The sequence below is a fragment of the Caretta caretta genome, chromosome 27 (genome assembly GCF_965140235.1).
Source record: "Caretta caretta isolate rCarCar2 chromosome 27, rCarCar1.hap1, whole genome shotgun sequence".
Classification (NCBI taxonomy): Eukaryota; Metazoa; Chordata; order Testudines; family Cheloniidae; genus Caretta; species Caretta caretta.
The window spans coordinates 13,635,016-13,650,255 of NC_134232.1; the positions used below are offsets into that span (position 1 = coordinate 13,635,016).

At 65.7% G+C, this 15,240-nt stretch overlaps 1 protein-coding gene across 2 annotated transcripts in view; it reads left to right on the plus strand.

The window, feature by feature from the left end:
- Positions 1-376: 376 nt before the first annotated feature.
- Positions 377-15,240, plus strand: part of RARA (retinoic acid receptor alpha) — a 64,178-nt gene continuing 49,314 nt past the window's right edge. The window contains exon 1 of one of the 2 annotated variants that reach the window (XM_048829869.2): positions 377-467. The gene's annotated coding sequence lies outside the window, so the exon portion shown is untranslated. Of the gene's footprint in view, positions 468-14,402; positions 14,487-15,240 lie in introns of those variants that run through there. The other variant, XM_075123545.1, reaches the window with a different exon arrangement.

The following is a 15,240-nucleotide window of genomic DNA, read 5'->3' on the forward strand; positions in this document are numbered from 1 at the left end:
TAGAGAAGAGGCAGGAATGGGATGGAAACAGGAGGGGAAGGAAGGGGGGTGGGTTGGCTTTTTAACACTCTCCTGAGCCTGAAAGCCTCCCTCCCAAGGCCTCCCTCTCCCCATGTCTACGTGGGCCTGTGCATATCTCCCCTCTGATTATCTCCTTGGCCTCCTTCCCCCGGTCTATAGTGGGGGTAGCATCGCATCTGAGGCCCCCCCCCCGGGTTGAGCTTAGCCCCCTTATTGCTGGGGATTTGGGGGGCCCTTAGACTGCTCCCCGAGCCCGCCTGGCAATGAGCCGCCAAGGCCCCAGATGGGCCACCCTGGCGCGGAGCCGGGTAGGCGCTAGGACCCGGGGCAGTCCAGTTCCTGTTGCAGCCGCAGACGGTGCAAACACTCACTCCCCCAGCAGCAGGGGAATCCTGGCTGCTGGCTTCCAGGAGGGCTTCCCCCAGCGGCCCCCTGACCCCCGCCAGGTAAGCGAGCCCCGCCGACCCCTCAAAGGCGAGCTTCCCGCTTTGTAGCGCCTCTGCCCCGGGGCGCCCCCAGCCCGGCCGCGGGGCAGCTGCTGCAGGGCCCCTGAGCCCCAGAAAGTTGTGTCCGGGGTGGGGGCGGGGGGGCTCCTTCCCTTTCGTGCCTTTGCTCGTGTCCGCCCCACCCCGGCGGCTGCACTTTGTCCCGGGTGGGAGTGGGCGGGGCGAGCTTGTCTCTGCAAACTGCCGCCCCCCGCACCCCCGAGCTTTGCAAACTCTCCGGCAGCCCCCGAGCGCGGGGAGCTGCAAACTGCTGCTGCGGGGAAGGAGAAGTGGGAAAGGCTGGGGCGAGCCGCCGGCCTGGGCTGGCAGGAAATCCAGCTCGGAGCCTGGGCTGGCTCCCACAGGGGCAGGGCCCTGGGGCGGGGGGGCTGTACCCGCCGTCTGCACGGGCAGGGCTGGGCTCTCGCTGCCAAGCCGGAGGAGGAGCTGATGTGAACTTTCCCCACGTCCAGGGCTGGGGCTAGGCAGTCCCGTCTCCAGCCCTGTCTTGCTCTCCAGAGTCCCGGGGCCAGGGCTCTGTTTGCCGGCTGCCAGCCGGGCACGGGGGCTGCAGGGCCCGGGGGGGCGAGGTGGAAACGAGACATGAAAGGCAGGGGCAGAGCCCTGAAGCCACGTGATGTTCGTTACAGCTGTTGTCTGCCAGCTGGATCTGTGTGTGTCCCCCCCACTCCCCAATGCAACATAAATGGCCCTGTCTGTACAACTCCGCTTTCTGCTCTCGGCTGAGCCGAGCGCCTGGGAGACTTGGATCAAAGTTTCGCCGGTGCCGGGCTTCGGCTCCGGCTTCCCTGTTGTGCCGTTGCTAAAAGCCTCCTGCCAGCTCCACCCTAGAGGTGGCTGCATTTCAGGGTTGGCCGAGAGAGAGATTTCCAGCAGAACCTGGAAGGCTTGAAATGGGAGCTGGGTAATTCTGAATTAGGGGCAGGGGCAAAATCTCCACTTTTTCCGATTCATTCCAAAAGCCAAAGCAGGATGTTGGGGGCTTTTTGAGCAACAGAAGAGATTAAAGCCTGGAACAAAACTGCAGATATCTGTGTGCCAAGGGCTGTGTTTGCTGCTCTCAGACTGAAAGCCAAGATGGCCCCGATCCTGCCTATGGCGACGCACGCGCAGGCCTGACGATGGGACAAGTTGAAGGGTTCTGGTTAGACACGGACTAGGCTGTTTTTTGGGGTCCCCGGCACAGACTCTTGAGTTCCCAGTGGCTGGGAGTCAGGCCCCTGGGCTCTGGCGGTGGTTAGAGCAGCCGGACATCTGGCCAGTGAAGGGAGGCTAACTGGCTGTTTTCTGGTTGCGCGGCTGTTGTACCCAGGGCTGGGGGGCAGAGAAATGGGGCAGGCATCCTCGCTACACCCCAGCCTTCCTGTGGGCCTGACGAGGGGGAGGAACCGGGCCTGGTGGCACAACCAGCTGCAAGGCCAGACCCGCGCCAGGCAGTGCCCCCCAGGTTCCAGGACTCTCCCCCGCCAGGGCCCCAGTGTGCTGCGGGTGCCGGGCCAGGGAGCCCTCTGCCATTGTGCATGTGTCCCAAACCTGGGCTTTGCAAAGGGCGGGGGGGGCATTGTCTCTGTGCTGTGGATGGGGAAACCGAAGCACAAAGTGGCATGGACATGCCTCAGGTTGCACAGCCAGTCAGTGGCTGCGCTGGGAACAGAACCCAGGAGTCCTGACTCCAGTTGTGTCCTGTAAACGAGCCGCCATTGTCTTGCCCTGACCAATGTTTGCCTCCTCCCTGCCCGCCCCCGCCGACAGCACTGGAGATCTGCCAGGACCTGCTCTGAGTGGGTCTGTGTGTGGGCACCCTGCCAGGCATTGCCAGCTGCTGTGTGCGTGCCCAGGGGTTGGATCTCAAAGCAGCCATGGTGCCAGGGCTGGGCCGGGCAGCTGCCTGAGGCAGGGGGTGCATTGCGCCCAGAGGTGGGGTGGGGACTCGGTCCCTGCTGCCGTCTCTGCCCTGTGATCCCCATCGGTCCCCGGGCCTGGGGGAGGGGGAGGAGTGCAACACTTGGTGCTGTTGGGGAGCACCTGGGTGTCCCCATTTATTGGCGGTGTGTGGGGGGTGTTGCTCTGCCTGACATGCGGCTTGCCAGCTCCCTGGCTATACGTTGCGGGTACTCTCCCCGGCCCCGTGTAATTATCTCACGGCTCCGCTGGCTGCTGAGCGAATGTAGGTCATGCAGATGGGTGAGTCCTGGATTTCCATCAATTAGAGCATGCAGGGGGACGGGGAGGGCGGCTCGTTCAGTGCCGTGGCACCAGCCAGCCCTTCTTGCCTGGTCCATCTCTCTCCCTCCTGCTGCAGGACTGGCTGGCCTAGGGGTTAGCACTCAGCGTGGGGACCCCATCCAGCCATCCTGGGGGCTAACACCCTCCGCGGGCTGGTGGGAGAAGTGGATTCACCTCCCAGTCCAGAGTGATAGGAGCGGGGTGGTGTCCAGAGCTCAACAGCCCCCCCTCCTGGCTGAGTAATGGGCGGGGGAGAGGTATTGACCAGATTTGGGGGTGGGCAGAGGAGCATCCTCTGCTGTCGTGTTCATTTGACTGGAGCCCGGAATCAGACCTCTTGGCAGTTTGGGGTGATGGGGGGCAGTGGGGTCTAGACTGGGGAGGGGCTGGGAGCCAGGACTCCTGGGTTCGATCCCTGACTCTGCCAGTGACTCACTGTGTGAGCTGGAGGTTCACTCTCTGTGCCTCAGTTTCCCAGATGTATAATGACAATTGGGAGGAGAGAGGCTTTGAGATCGTTGGCAAGATTGCACTAGACTAAGCTCCATGTGTCTGGCAGGGAAAGGGGCCTGTCTGCCAGTTGGGTCTGGATGGGCTCCACCCTCCCCAGGGCAGATGGGGGGATGGAAACTGGAGAAGATGGGGGCCTGGGCTGTCCCCGGCCTGGCCTCGGAAGCGCAAACCTTCCAGCAGCCTGGGAGGGGGCCTTCTGAAAATGCACCCCCAGCTCAGCCGGTCATGGTGCCTGTCAGTCCTGCCCCCTCAGCCCCATGCTGTCCCTGCTTCTCCTTCCCCCTCCCAGCCCCCTGTAATGGCCGCACCCTCTGATCTCCAGCAGCCTCCAGTACTGAAATCAGGGTGGGTCAAGGGGACTTGATTAGATTTGTGTGGCTGAGTGGGGCCTTTCGGAGTGGGGGTGGGAGCTGGGAGTTAGGACTCCTGGGTTCTTTTCCCAGCTCTGCTTCAGACTCCCTGTGTGACCCTGGGTGAATCCCTTCTGTGTGCCTCAGTTTTCCCCCGCTGTCATTGGGGGGGCGGGGGGACTTTGCTGTGGTTTCCCCCACTGGCCATGTCCCCACAGCGCAGACAGGTGAGGTTACCCCCCTGACTATCACCCCTCCCAAAGCTGGGACCAGCTTCTCCCCCTACAGTGCTGTCTCCCTTCTCGTGCTCCCCAATGCCAGAGTGAGTCTCCCGGTTCCATCCCCCTCCCCCTCCCCCCTGAGCACCCCCCCCATTCTCATTTCTTGCTCTATGGCTCCACGGCCCATCGGGCGCCCGAGGGAGCTAATCGGATCTGACAGCTGAGAAATACCACGTTGGCTTTTAGGCCGAGAGTCGGGGATGGGGGGGGGTGCGGGGGATGGGGGTGCCAGCTGATCTTACAGGGGCTGGATGGGCCTATGGTGAAACCCACCCCCTGCGTAAGGGATGTGCTGAGCCAGGTGGGCACTTGGTGCTGAGCACAGCAAGGCCTCTGCCATTCCCGCTGTCCAGCAGCAGGTAGTTCCACAGGCTCCGGCCATCCCCATCCCCGCGAGAGCCCTGCGCTTGGCAGGCCCGCACTATGGCCCAATAGGAGGAGGGGCCTGTGCGGGGGAACTGGGGAGCAGTGGAGGATGGCTCAGCTCCCTGGGTCACTGCTGACCCGAGCCGGCCAGAGTCATTTCCCAAGTGGGCCCCGGGAGCAAGCCATGTGCCAGCTGGCCTTGTCTCTCCATGCGCTTCACCTGCCTGCTCAGCCCCCCAGGTGTCAGGGGCTGCAGGTCAGGAGTGAGGGGCACCATCAGAGTGGGGGGCAGGGACCCCAGCACGGGGCTAACGGGGCTGCAGGTCAGGAGTGAGGGGCACTGGCATGTTGACGAATAACCTTGTCATTCATCCCACTGGCCGCTAGGTGTCGCTGCTGCTCAGTGCTGGGAGGCCCCATGTTGGGGGGGGGCTCTAGGGCTCTGAGCCAGCCCCCCCTCACCCCCAATGGACCCCTGGCACCTTCAGCCAGGAGCCCTGTGAGCTGGGACAGGCCCTGCCTGCTGCCCCTCCGCTGGCCCCCCCCACAGGCCTGGTGCAGCCAGGGCCGGTCCCGCTGCCTGGTGGGGGCGGGGGGGGGGGTTGCTCTTGGCTGGCTCCTTAGCTCCTGACCTTTCGCCAAGTTGGCTGGGAGTGGGTGGCGGAGGGGCCTCCGGGCGCCTGCTCCCAGCTCCATCCTCCCGCGCCTGGCGCCTGGCCAGGGCCTTCGCCAGCGACCGGCCGGGCCTTGGGCACCGACCCAAAGGTGGGAAGCTCCCCCGGGTGAGGGAGGGGCAGGCAGGAAAGGGGAGGGGCCTCCCCAGCCCCCCTCATCACTGAGATTCCCTGTTACCAGCATTGGCGTGAACTAGCCAGTGTCCCCTGGGAGGGTGAGAGGAGCCAGAGCAGGGGGGCTGGGAGCCAGGACTCCTGGGTTCCAGCCCTGGCTCTGACACTCTCTGGCTGTGAAGGGGGTGTGGATCATTTCTCTCCCTGCCGTGCCTCAGTTTCCCTCCATCCCCTGGGGCTGATGCCTGACCTACAGGAATCGTTCAGTGTTTGTGGGTCCCTGCGCGGAGGGCGCATGTGGGAAGTGAGGCAGAGTCTTGCCCAGAATCACCCACCAGGGCAACTGCTGAGCTGCTTGTGCCCCTTGCTCCCGACCCGCAGCCCCCTGCTGTCCCAGCCCTGGGCTCCCCACGCATGCTAGGAAATGCTTCAGCAGTTGGGCGGGGACGGGGAGAGCTGTGTCTGGTTGGGCGGGAGGGAAGTGCCTGCCCTTTTCCCAGTGCTGCCCAGTCCTGGAGTGTTGCCAGAGGCTGGGAATGGGTCACTGCATGATTCCCTGTTCGGTTCATTCCCTCTGGGGCAGCTGGCCCGGGCTGCGCTCGGCAGACAGGACACTGGGCTTGACGGACCTTTGGTCTGACCCAGTCTGACCGTTCTTGTATAGTAAGGATTTGGGCTGCTCTCATCACCCCCATTTTACTGGGTGTGGGGGGAAACTGAGGCACCCAGCGAGGGCAGGTCAGGCCTTGACGTCACAGGGCGAGTTGGTGGCAGAGCTGGGGAGACTGAACCCAGGTGTCCTGGCTCCCCGGCCCTTGCCCCCCTTGTCTCTCCTGTCCCTGCTGCCCATGGTCCCTGCTTTACCAGGAAGCCTCCCACCCCCGTGCGCTGCCTGGGAGCAGGAGTTAAGCAGATAATGCGCCAGGGCTATTTATAGCTGTGCATTCCCTGGCATGTGTGGACGTGCAGAGCGCGGGGGGGACGTGGGGGAGCTCTGGGGAGGGTTCAGCTGAGGCTGCTGGTCTCTGTCTGAGGCAGCGAGGGGCTGAGCTGGGGGGTGACGGGACAGCATTGATGGAGAGGGGAGCGGGAGAGGCAGCGGGTGGCCCCAGGCTCTGCCCCTCCCCTACCCAGGGGACCCTCTGGGCTCCGCCCTCCCAGATCCTGCCCCTGGAGGCTGGGGTGGGGCTGGGGAGCTTTCGGGGCAGCTGGGGCGGCCTCATCCCACGCGGGGCTGCTGGCATCCTTGGGGAGCCCTGGGAGCTCCTCCCCTGGCACCGCGGCATACCCAGGTGCTGCACAGCCATGCTGGTGTCACTCTGGCTGAGCCGGGGCTCAGCTCTCCCCAGGGTGACAGGAGCTGGGATGCCCCTGCCCCAAGTCTCTGCCATGACTCATCCCCAGCATCGTCCTGGCTCTGGTACGAAACGCGGGCCCCATGACGCCAGTAGGAAGGAAAAGGCCGTGGGGTTTCTGCCAACCGCAGTGACGCCGGTGTGACGGGGGAGGGCGAGTCTGCCAGGGCCCTGGCCCCCGCCAGCTCCCAGGAAAGGGAAACCTTCAAGACAGATCGGGGAGCTGTTCAGATTGGGGGATCCCCCCTGCCTGCACAGGGCCCCCCAGTCCCGCCCCCCCACTTTGCAGGGGTGACCGGGATGTGCCCCGCAGGCTCCAATCTGTGTACCCTGCCCGGGCTGGAGGGCTTGTTGATTGTAGGGTTGCTGTCATAGGGGGGGGGGGGGCAATGCCAAGCAGAGGTGAGAAACAGCCTTGTTGGCTGCCCGGACTCCTGGGTTCACGCTGCGCCGGCAGGTGCTACAGGAGGTGTTTGGGGGGCTGCCCCCCCGGTCCCGTCACAATCTGGAGGAGACCCTGACACTGTCCTGCCCCCTCCCCCATGGTGCTGCCCCCCCCCCCCATGGTGCTGCTATGCCCAGCAGGAGCCCCCCAGGCATTGTGGGTAATGGCTGCCGGTGCTAAAAATAGACTAGGGAAACCTGTCATGCCCGTTCCTCCCGGGTTAATTTCCAGACAGAGCGGGGGGGGGCCTGGGACAAGCCCCCAGCTCTGCCCTGGCATCCTGAGGCCTGTCTGGGAGTGGGGTCCTGCTGCTCCGGCTCCGTGGGGTGTCGGGGGAACAAATTTGGGGAATGGGGTTGGCTCAGGTGCTGGTGCCATCTGGGCAGCGCCACCCCCTGGGAGAACACCCTGAATGGGCACTGGGGGGCAGTTGGGGACCTCAGCAGCACCCCCCCCAACGAAGCCTCCCCCATCCCCAGCTGGCTGCTCCCAGGTGCCTGCTGGGCTGCCAGCCCTTTGCCTGAGCCTGATTGGGGCTGACATGGGCAGGGGGCTCCCTGCAGCCTGCCCCTCTGGGGCTGCCTGGTAAAGGTCACTTGGGGGGGGGAGGCGGGGGACATGAGCTCTTTGCTGTGTTCGAATGAGCCAGGCCTCCCCCTCCCCGTGGTGCCCACCTCCCAGCCACTAAGGGGTTAAACAGGCTGTTGGGGCCCGCCTAGGAAGGGGGATGTGAACGTGGAGGGGACAGAGAGACAGCGGGGCCCAGGGACTGGTCGGGGGGAAGCCAGGACACCTGGGTTCTATCCCTGACTCTGGGAGGGGAGTGGGGTATAGTGGTTAGAGCAGGGAGGCTGGGAGCCCGGACTCCCAGGGTCTGTACTACAGGGACTTATGCTGTTACCTGGTGGACGATAGGCCCTGATCCACTCCCCAGGCCCAGCTCAAATGAGGGGCTCTGTCGGGCTGGCCTGTCCCAGCACTGACATGCAGCCACCTCTGGGGGAGCCCAGCAGCTGGCCCCGAGGGGTCCCTGTGCCCAGCGTTGACCCGCGGCTGCCAGCGCAGGGGAAGGAGCCGCCCTGCCCAACATGCGCTGTGGGCTCCCTGCTCTTGGGGCCACCAGGCAGCTCAGGGAGTGTCTGCCTGCCGAAGGGGGCACTCGGAGCCCATGTTTGCCCAGCTCTGGTATCAGGGGTGGTTGGAAATGGGAGACTTCCCCCCCCAGGACGGCACAAAGGCCCCCCGTGTCCTTCCCCATCACGCCTCACTGGGGGCACGGTGCTGGCAGTCTGGGACCCTGCCATGGGCACGGGGGGCGCAGAATCTTGGTGAGGACCCCCTGCTACTGGCGGGGCCGGGGCCAGTCCCTCAGGGCAAGGGACGTTGGGTGGCATGGACTGGCACAGGGCATGGCATTGTCCGGGCGTTGGCATGGACGGGTGCAGGCATGGTGTTGCCATGGCATAGACAAGGCAGAGTGTCGGCACCGATGCCCGTATCAGGGCTGGGTGTGGCTGGCGTGGGTGTGGCCAATGGAGCCTGTGAACTCCTTGGGGTGGGGTGGGGGGCTGCGGCTCACCCTGGGGGTCCCCCAGAGCAGCATGTCAGGGTCCCAGATCGATTCCTCACTCTCCAGATCCCGTGGGCCTTTGTCCCAGATGTGGGTGGGGGGAGCCTGGTGTACGGGGGCGGGCAGGGGGATGGCACTGGGGGAAGCCAGGCACATGCGGGGTGGCACATAGGGGAAGGATGCTGGCACATGGGGGAGCTGGGCACTAGGGGGTGGCACACAGGGGGAGGAGGCTGGCCTATGGGGATGCAGGCACCGGGGGGCTGACACCAGGGGGACTCGGGCACCGGGGTGGGGGGGCATGCATGCTGGGCCACGGGAGGCGGATTTGTCATCTCCACGGCCCTTCAGATCCCACTTTCTGCCGCAGTGGATGAAAAATCGATGGCGCAAATTGATTCACTCCTGGTGGCGCCGGAGCCTCCTGCCAGAGCCGTTAATCACCGGCCGCGGGGGGGCCGGGCTGCCCGCGCTAACGGATCCCGCGGGGGGTGACTGAACACAGCGGGATACCTTATTCCCCTGGCTGCCAGGGGGCTGCCCCCAGCTCTGGGGAGAGGGGAACCCCCAGCCTCAGTGATGGCTCCCAGGCCCCAGGGCAGGCTGCTGCAGGGACACCCCCAGCCCAGCCCCCCCCAGGAATCCCAGCACAGCCATGTCAGAATAGACAGAGCCCGGGGCTGGGCTAGCAGAGGGCTGCGGGTTGAGAGTGAAGGGCACCGGCAGAGCTGCCAAGGGAACATGGTGGCAGCTTGGCCCCAGCCAGGAGTCGGGGAGGCTTCGGGGCAGGACAGGCCGTGTCTGGGCAGGATGTGGGGTACTGAGCATGACATGTGTGCAACTGGACATATGTATTAGTGTGACTGCACACACGTGTGCATGGATGGGGCAGGTGTGCGTTCACTAGTGTGTATGTTGCTGCATGGGGGGGGGGCGTGCCTGGCTCCATGCGCACACACCCAAGCCCTCTTCCACACACGTGTGCACATGCCTGAGACCGCTTCCACACGTGTGTGCACATGTGGCTGGGCATCGCAGGACCTTCCCTCCCTTCTGAGTTTCTCCAGGCTGCTGCCTGGGTTGCGGGGAGCAAAGTCCAGGGACCCCCCTTCCCCACAGGTTCCGACAGCTCCTTCCCCGGCTGCGGCTGTGCTGGGGGCTCCGGTGCTCCGTCCCCACCCCAGCACGGCCTGTCCTCCTTTGCACTCTCCTTACATAAGCCCACACGTGGCCGTCACTGGCTGCACCCAGATTCCATCTGACAGGGAGCGTTTTCCACACGGCTGGGCTTCTGCCGGGCACCGGAGCTGTGGGCGCCGGGGGGGGGGACGACCCCGCGTGACCCTGTTGAGTGTGGCCCTGGCCAGTCCTGCGCCAAGAAGGAGCCATGGGGTGGGGGGGGGGAGCTTTGCGTGTGATCTGTGTGTGAGATGGCGGTGCCCAGCTGGGGGGTGACATGGGGAATGGGGGAGGAGGAAGGGATGGGATGGAGCAGAGCTGGAGCAGGGAGCCCAGGGTTGGGATCATGGGGGGCTGCAGGTCGGGAGTGAGGGGCACGGGGGAGGGCCCTGCTCTGCCAATCTCAAGGGATGTGTCAGGAGCAGCTGTGGCCTCTTGCCGCCCGGACGGGAGCTGGGCCTGTGTCTGAAACGGGCCAGTCTGCCTGGCACCTGGCCCCCTGGCCTGACGCCCCAAGCTCCAGGTGCCCTCAGGACCATGGGTTCGCGGGGCAGGGCCTGTCCCCTGCTGTGTGTGCAGCGCCTGGCACCATGGGGGATCCAGGTCGGGGCCTGGGCAGCCCCCGGCACGATGGTGGGGGGACCACTGGGGTTAATGGGGCAGCTGGTAGGACACTGGGAAATCGCCCCCCTGCCCCATCACCTGGGTTAATAGCGGGGGGGGGGGGGAGTTGCTTCTCTTTGTGTTTTCCCTTTTGGCTCCATTCCTGCCCCCTGGCGGTTGTGAGGCACAGATGCCATGTGTGCCCCCCAGGTTGAGGGGAGCCAGGACTTGGGGGGTGACAGGGAATGGCCTGTGGCCATGCAGGTTGCTGCTGGATTTGGGGGGATCCTTTCCACCCCCCTAAAAATGCCAGTTGCCAAACCCCCCCCCCCCCGACCTCCCCCAGGGCCCCAGAAGGTGGGAAGTGCAGGGCTAGTGGGATCCATGCTGGGCATGGCCCCAGCTCTGTGCCCCTCCTCCGGACCAGCGCGGGGGGAGGGTGGCGCCCTGCGCCGGCTGTAACCGTTGGCATCTGACGGCGTCTACCTGGCTGCACCTGGGCCATGGTACAACCCTGGGTTCCTCCCCTAACCCAAGCTCTGCCGGTGCCCCTCACTCCCAACCCGCAGCCCCCTGTGGCTGCTGGGGGGAGCTTGCGGTGCAGTGGGGGTGGTGGGGGTGGCTGCGTGCGTGGGGTCCTGGGGCGTGTCCCCCAGCAGCGGGAGGGAGTTGGGGCGCCCAGGCCTCACTTGGGCCGGCTCCCTGGGCTGCGTGTTCGTGCTTTGTCCCGCTCCAGCTGGCTGTCAATCCCTCCCAGCTGGTGTGGGGGACTCCGGGCCAAACTCGCTGGGCCGGGGCCAGGTGTGTCCCTCTGCCCCCTGCTGGCACTGACTGGCCTCGCTGCCAGGCTCCGTGCCCGCCCCAGGCCCAGCAGCTGGAGCCCACCCAGAGATGCCTGGGGCCTGAGCTGCTGGGGCCGTGGGGGGCGCTTGCCCAGGGACTCGTTCAGGAACTGACCCACGGCCGTGCCCGGGGTCTGTGTGGCACGTGGCCTGGATTCCCACGGGGGGCTGCGGGCCGGGATTGCTGAGGGGGGCGGGGGCGGCTGGCGCGGGAGCTGCCGGGGCTGCCTCACATCTGGGAGTGATCTGGGACATTCCTGCAGGCTGAGCGCATGCAGCGGTGCAGCGCCCGGGCAGCTCCCAGCACAGTGCAGGGGGGTCACCTCGACAATAGGGACCCCCCGCCGTGTCTCCCCACCCCCCCACATGGAGCCAGCGCCTTCCAGGTCTTCACTGCGTCGGGGGGCCATGGGACCTTGTGCCTTGGTTCCTGGGGGCTGCGCTGCCGCTGTACAGTTCCCCTGCCCTGAACGGACTCAGGCTCCATTGCCCTCCCCCTGGGGAAACTGAGGCACAGAGACCCAGGTGCCCAAAGTCAAGCAGTGAGTCAGGAATGAACCCAGGCATCCGGGTGCCTGGCTCCCCCGGCTTCTACCCCCCGCGACCTGTGTCTAGGTGACTCCCAGCCGGGGCCATTCTCCACAGAGCCTCCCAAACTCGTCCCACTGGGTGTTACCCAGCACTGCACCCCAGGGACCCCCCCCACCGACAGGAGCAGTGCAAGACACAGCAGGGGTCCTAATGCACACGCATGTGCACAGGTGTGAGCGCATACACAGATGTGCATGTGTTTGCATGCAGGCATACGGGAGCAGGTTCATGTGCACACATGCACACACAAACATGCACACACGTGCACACGCACAGGTTTGTGACTTGGTCTGCTGGTGCCTTTTTCATCTCAGTTGAATGAAATCATCTCCCCCCAATCTCGCTGCCCCAGGCCGTGCTCGGCAGGGGTGCAGGGTCAAGCAGTTAGAGCAGGGGGATGCTAGATAGGCCCCCGGGTTCTGTTCCAGCCCCGTCCTCAACTCGGCGTGTGACTGCCCTGCTCCATGCCTCAGTTTCCCCGCTCTGTGAAAAGGCTCCTGTGATCCCAGCCTGCGGGGCGAGGGACGTTGCTGGTGTCTCCGACACACGCTGGGGTTTGGGGGTCCCTGGGGGGCTGTTGCTGGTTGTGTGCAATGAAGCAGTCTCATGACAGAATGGTCGGGTTCGAGTTCCGATTGCAAAGAATCCCGGGGGGGGTGTGTGTGACTTAGATGTGAGCAGGAAGCCTGGGGGGTCTGGGTGAATTGCTGGGGTGTGGGGCCCAACTCCAGACCGCTGGATGCCCGGCCCCCTCACCGGGCAGGTTAAAAGGCTCCAGGAGGTTTCATTTGTAGGAACTGATCAATCTGTCACCCTGGGAGTGAGGGCGGCGGGCTCAGGCCCTGGGGTCGTGACTCCAAGCACCTCCAGCCTCTCTGGGGTGGCGGGTCCGGTGCAGCAGGAAGGAGGCTGGTGCTGGCAGCTGGGTCCCGGCCTTGGTGAGAGTGCTGGCATCTGCCCTGCCCCACGGGTGGCACCATAATGCACAGAACTGCCACATCCCGCCCTCCCCTGGCTCTGGGGGCCTGGTAGGAAGGTTGCCCCACACGTCTCGTACCATGGCAGCCAGCATTCTGGCATGTCCTGACAGTGGAGAGCCCGACTGCACCCCAAATGAGGGTCTTTTTATGTTGTCTGTGTGTGTGTGCGGGGGGGGTTCACTCACCAGTCAGTGAAATGCAGCCAGCTCTGGGGTGGAAAGTGGCTGCTGTGTACAGCTGCGTGGTGCTGGCTTAGGGCCGAGTGTGGGAGGCAGCAGAACCGGCTGGGGGAGTTCAGGGAGAGGGCTGATCTGAACCAGGGCCAACGCCCTGACTCGTGTGAACGTGCCAGGGGAGCTGCCATCGTGTCACACGGCTGGCACCTTGCTCTCGTCTGACGTCTTGGGCTCCAGGGGCCGGGACCCCTGCAACATGCTGCCAGGGCAGCCTGATTCCCCTCCCCTGGCATGGAGCCAGCCAGGGTCCGAACTGCAGGCACTGCAGACCCCAGGGATGCCCAAACTGAGGCCGGGGGGTCCTTCGGCCTTTGCTCCCCACGTGGGATGAGTTAGAGGTGGGCAGCCATGAGCCGGAAGTGAGCTTCACCCAGCCCCCCTGCCTTGGGGGGAGCTCCCAGCAGAGGCAGCCCATAAATCAGGGCCTGCTCCTCGAAGCCCTCCCCCTCCCCTGCTCGGATGCGTTTCCGATCCTTGGCCAGCCATTAAGATCCGAGAACAGTGCGTCTTGCACTCCGTCCCGGGGGGCACAGCCAGCCCCAGGCAGCCCCAGGACAGGGTGGGGGGGCTCCCCGGCAGAGCAGCTGGCTCTGGGGCCGGCCTGGCGGGAGGGAACCCATTGGATTCTTTTCTTCTTTCCCCTTTCTGAGTGAGACAAATTCCCAGGCTGTCCGGCCCTGGCATAAGTCATTAATTCAGCCCCAGCCAGGCCTGGAGTTGTGCAGGGTCCGACGGCCGGCAGGCGCGTGCTGCAGCCGAGAGCGACCGCTCTGTGGTTTGCGTCTCGCTCGGCTCCGCGCTCGCTGTGGGCCTTTGCTCGGCAGCTGCGTGCACTGAGCAGGGCCCAGCGACTCCCTCAGGCCGATGGGGGCCAGGGTCGGTAACAAGACTCGGCGCTTCGCGATCGCTCGCATGACTCCTCCGCTAGCTCGACGCTGGGCGTTCGGGGCCCCAGCTCGGAAAATCCCAGCGCCACGGGATGCTGCGAAGTAGCTGCCTGTCCATCTATCTGTCTGTCTGTCCGTCCATCTTTCTGCCTGTCAGTCTGTCTATCCGTCTGTCTAGCCATCTGTCCGTCTATCTGTCCATCTCCGCACACTGCAGCTCTCTCTGTGAATCCGGCGGTGGGATTTTCACTGGGGTTTCCTGCCGTCTTGGCTACCCAGGCTAGCGCCCGCCAGCTCCTCTCCCCACACACCACCCCCTGGCATGGCTGGAGAGGGGAAACTGAGGCAGGGGCAGGGACTTGCCCACGGGCACGCAGGGCGGTCAGGGGCGGAGCTGTGGGTAGAACCCAGGAGTCCTGGCTTCCTGCCCGGCCCCCTACAGGCCCCGGCCCCCGCCCCCTACAGGCCCCGGCCCCCTACAGGCCCCGCCCCGCTCGCCCACCAAGGCGGGGCCCCTGTCCCTTTAAGAGCCCTCTCCCTCCCCCAACCCGCCAGGCACTTCAAAGGGCTGCTCCGGAGCCGCCGCCCCGCCCCCCGCGCGCCATTGGCCGGCTGGCGCAGGGGGCGTGGCCCGGCCGCTCCCCTCCCCCCGCCCCGTGTAAAGTTTCCCCGAGCACATGACCGGCCATGGCCGCCGAGCGCTGAGCGCGCGCCTGGCCCCGCGCAACGTTCCACCGCCCGGCCCAGGTACCGCCCGCAGCGGCGCGGGGGGCTGCGTGCGCTGGGGGGGCTGCGGGGCGGGGGTGTTTGCTGCGGGGCGGGGGGTACGGGGCGCTGCCGGGGTGTTTGGGGGCGCTCTCGGGGTGCTGGGGGTGCTTTCGGGGAGGGGGTGCTGCGGGGCGGGGGTGTTCGGGGGGGATGGGGAGTCTGGGGGTGCTCGGTGTGTTTGTGGGGCGGGGGTGCTGCGGGGCGGGTGTGTTTGGGGGGGGTGGGGAGTCTGGGGGTACTAGGTGTACTTGCGGAGAAGGGGGATTGGGGGGTCTCCTTCCGCCCGCCCTCCCCCCCCCCCCCGACGGCAGCGCCCGTTGCAGGCCCCTGTCTCTCGCTGATCTCCCCCCGGCCCCTAGTAAGCTTGTGTCGAGGGGCGGGGATCCTGCCGTGCCCGGTACCCCGGGGGCTGTGGGGTACTTCGATGCCTCTGAGCTAGAACAGCTGGGGGGTGGGGGGGGCAGATCCTTTTCTTGTCTCCCCTCCCCTCCCCTCCCCAGCTGGAAATGTCTGAACCCAACTGTTGCAGAAGTTGCTCCAGGCTGGGAGCATTCCCAGCTGTCACCGGATCCGCCCCCAGCTCCGTCCCTGCCAAGGGGTAACCGCCCCAGGGCAGCTTCCAGGCCAGGCTGGGGAGCGCGTCCTTTGCCCAGGGACCACTGGTAACCTCTGGCTTCCTTCCTCGCCTGCACCTTGCTCGAGCTGTGTCCTCGTTTGGGAGAGAACCGGGGCC